Below are 4,327 nucleotides of genomic sequence, written 5' to 3' on the forward strand. Positions count from 1 at the left end.
GAGAGCCACTTCTTTACATCAGGGTCACCAGAGAGCCTCCACATTACATTAGGGTCCCCAGAGAGCCTCCCCTTACATCAGCGTCCCCAGAGAGCCTCCCTACTTACATCAGGGTCTCCAGAGCCCCCCTCATTACATCAGGGTAAACGGAGAGGCTTCCCCTACACCAGGGACCCCAGAGAGCCTCCCCTTACATCAGGGTCCCCAGAGAGCCTCCCCTTACATCTGGCTCCCCAGAGAGCCTCCATACTTACATCAGAGCCCCCAGAGAGCCTCCCTACTTACATCAATACAAATCTGAGTGTGGATCCCCCATTATATCAGGGTCCCCAGAGAGGCTTCCCCTACACCAGGGCCCCCAGAGAGCCTCCCCTTACATCAGGGTCCCCAGAGAGCCTCCCCTTACATCTGGGTCCCCAGAGAGCCTCCCTACTTACATCAGAGCCCCCTGATGTAAGTAGGGAGCCTCTCTGGGGACCCTGGTGTAAGTAGGGAGCCCCTTCCTTACATGGGGGTCCCCAGAAAGCCCCTTCCTTACATCAGGGTCCCCAGAGAGCCTCCCTACTTACATCAGAGCCCCCAGAGAGCCTCCCTACTTACATCAGGGCCCCCAGAGAGCCGCCTTACTTACACCAGGGTCCCCAGAGAGCCTCCCCCTTACATCAGGTTCCCCAGAGAGCCTCCCTACTTACATTTTAGTCCCCAGAGAGCCTCCCTACTTACACCAGGGTCCCCAGAGAGGCTCCCCTTACATCCGGTTCCCCAGAGAGGCTCCCTACTTACATCAGAGCCCCCAGAGAGCCTCCCTACTTACATCAGGGCCCCCAGAGAGCCTCCTACTTACATCAATACAAATCTGAGTGCAGGGGTGGATACGGGGGGGGGGGGGGCAACGGGGCAATTGCCCCCTCCGAGAATGAGGGTGAGTGAGAGAGCCAGCGGGTAGATCCGTGGGTGAGAGAGCCAGTGGGCAACTCCGCGGATGAGGGATGAGAGAGCCACCGGGCGGCTCCGTAGGTGAGAGAGCCGGCGGGCAGCTCCGCGGGAGAGAGACAGCGGGCTGGCCCGGCGGCTCAGTTGGTGAGCGGAAGGTGAGAGCGCGGATGAGCAGCTGTGCGGCTCGATGTGTGAGCGGGCTGCTGGCCAATCAGGGAGCCGGCGGGTGGGACAATCTGCATCTGGTGACAGGTGACGTGGCAAGTGACAATCTGCATCTGGTGACAGGTGACGTGGCAAGTGACATGGCAAGTGACAATCCGTGGCAGGCGATGTGGCAAGTGGCAATCTGCATCTGGTGACAGGTAACGTGGCAAATGACAATCTGCATCTGGTGACAGGTGACGTGGCAAGTGACACACTCGGAACTCCCACTGATTCTGCATTATGGTGAGTTAAACTATTTAATTTTTTATAACAATGTAATAATAGTAATAATGCGCTTCAATCATCCTGACACCATAACAACTATGGTGCCCTGATGATTGAAACGCCAACACCAGCCATTTTCCCGAAAGATTTACCCCAAAAAAATATATTTTCTGGCACTGCGCCTCTCGAGACTAGACTTTGGATCCGCCCCTGTCTGAGTGTGGATCCCCCATTATATCAGGGTTCCCAGAGAGCCCCCCTTACATCAGAGTCCCCAGGGCCCCCTTCATTCCATCAGGGTCCCCAGAGAGGCTTCCCCTACACCAGGGTCCCCAGTAAGCCTCCCCTTACATCAGGGTCCCCAGAGAGCCTCCCCTTACATCAGGGTCCCCAGAGAGCCTCCCCTTACATCAGGGTCCCCAGAGAGCCTCCCTACTTACATCAGAGCCCCCAGAGAGCTTCCCTACTTACATCAGGGCCCCCGGAGAGGCTCCCTAATTACATCAAGGTCCCAGAGAGCCTCCCCCTTACATCAGGGTCCCCTGAGAGCCTCCCCCTTACATCAGGGTCCCTAGAGAGCCTCCCCGTACATCAGGGTCCCTAGAGAGCCTCCCTACTTACACCAGGGTCCCCAGAGAGGCTCCCCTTACATCTGGGTCCCCAGAGAGGTTCCCTACTTACATCAGGGTCCCAGAAAGCCTCCTCTTACATCACGGTCCGCAAAGAGCCTCTCTACTTACATTATGGTCTCCAGAGCCCCCTCATTACATCAGGGTCCCCAAAGAGCCTCCCTACTTACATCAGAGCCCCCAGAGAGCCTCCCTACTTACATCAGGGCCCCCAGAGAGCCTCCCCCTTACATCATGTTCCCCAGAGAGCCTCCCTACTTACATCAGAGCCCCCAGAGAGCCTCCCTGCTTACATCAGGGCCCCCCAGAGAGCCTCCCACTTACATCAGGTTCCCCAGAGAGCCTCCCTACTTACATTGGGGTCCCCAGAGAGCCTCCCTACTTACACCAGGGTCCCCAGAGAGGCTCCCCTTACATCCGGGTCCCCAGAGAGGCTCCCTACTTACATCAGGGTCCCAGACAGCCTCCCCCTTACATCAGGGTCCCTAGAGAGCCTCCCCCTTACATCAGGGTCCCTAGAGAGCCTCCCCCTACATCAGGGTCCCTAGGGAGCCTCCAACTTACACCAGGGTCCCCAGAGAGGCTCCCCTTACATCTGGGTCCCCAGAGAGGCTCCCTACTTACATCAGGGTCCCAGAGAGCCTCTCCCTTACATCAGGGTCCCCAGAGAACCTCCCCCTTACATCAGGGTCCCCTGAGAGCCTCCCCCTTACATCAGGGTCCCCAGAGAGCCTCCCACGTTACATCAGGGTCCCCAGAGAGCCTCCATACTTACATTGGGGTCCCCAGAGAGCCTCCCTACTTACACCAGGGTCCCAAGAGAGGCTCCCCTTACATCCAGGTCCCCAGAGAGCCTCCCTACTTACATCAGAGTCCCAGAGAGCCTCCTCTTACATCAGGGTCCCCCAAAGAGCCTCTCTACTTACATCAGGGTCTCCAGAGCACCCTCATTACATCAGGGTCTCCAAAGAGCCCCTTCCTTACATCAGGGTCCATAGAGAGCCTCCCCCTTACATCAGGGTCCCCAGAGAGCCTCCCTACTTACATCAGGGTTCCCAGAACCCCCCTAATTACATCAGGGTCCCCAGAGAGCCACTTCCTTACATCAGGGTCCCCAGAGAGCCACTTCTTTACATCAGGGTCACCAGAGAGCCTCCACATTACATTAGGGTCCCCAGAGAGCCTCCCCTTACATCAGCGTCCCCAGAGAGCCTCCCTACTTACATCAGGGTCTCCAGAGCCCCCCTCATTACATCAGGGTAAACGGAGAGGCTTCCCCTACACCAGGGACCCCAGAGAGCCTCCCCTTACATCAGGGTCCCCAGAGAGCCTCCCCTTACATCTGGCTCCCCAGAGAGCCTCCATACTTACATCAGAGCCCCCAGAGAGCCTCCCTACTTACATCAATACAAATCTGAGTGTGGATCCCCCATTATATCAGGGTCCCCAGAGAGGCTTCCCCTACACCAGGGCCCCCAGAGAGCCTCCCCTTACATCAGGGTCCCCAGAGAGCCTCCCCTTACATCTGGGTCCCCAGAGAGCCTCCCTACTTACATCAGAGCCCCCTGATGTAAGTAGGGAGCCTCTCTGGGGACCCTGGTGTAAGTAGGGAGCCCCTTCCTTACATGGGGGTCCCCAGAAAGCCCCTTCCTTACATCAGGGTCCCCAGAGAGCCTCCCTACTTACATCAGAGCCCCCAGAGAGCCTCCCTACTTACATCAGGGCCCCCAGAGAGCCGCCTTACTTACACCAGGGTCCCCAGAGAGCCTCCCCCTTACATCAGGTTCCCCAGAGAGCCTCCCTACTTACATTTTAGTCCCCAGAGAGCCTCCCTACTTACACCAGGGTCCCCAGAGAGGCTCCCCTTACATCCGGTTCCCCAGAGAGGCTCCCTACTTACATCAGAGCCCCCAGAGAGCCTCCCTACTTACATCAGGGCCCCCAGAGAGCCTCCTACTTACATCAATACAAATCTGAGTGCAGGGGTGGATACGGGGGGGGGGGCAACGGGGCAATTGCCCCCTCCGAGAATGAGGGTGAGTGAGAGAGCCAGCGGGTAGATCCGTGGGTGAGAGAGCCAGTGGGCAACTCCGCGGATGAGGGATGAGAGAGCCACCGGGCGGCTCCGTAGGTGAGAGAGCCGGCGGGCAGCTCCGCGGGAGAGAGACAGCGGGCTGGCCCGGCGGCTCAGTTGGTGAGCGGGAAGGTGAGAGCGCGGATGAGCAGCTGTGCGGCTCGATGTGTGAGCGGGCTGCTGGCCAATCAGGGAGCCGGCGGGTGGGACAATCTGCATCTGGTGACAGGTGACGTGGCAAGTGACAATCTGCATC

This window comes from Aquarana catesbeiana, linkage group LG09, assembly GCF_042186555.1.
Source record: "Aquarana catesbeiana isolate 2022-GZ linkage group LG09, ASM4218655v1, whole genome shotgun sequence".
Classification (NCBI taxonomy): Eukaryota; Metazoa; Chordata; class Amphibia; order Anura; family Ranidae; genus Aquarana; species Aquarana catesbeiana.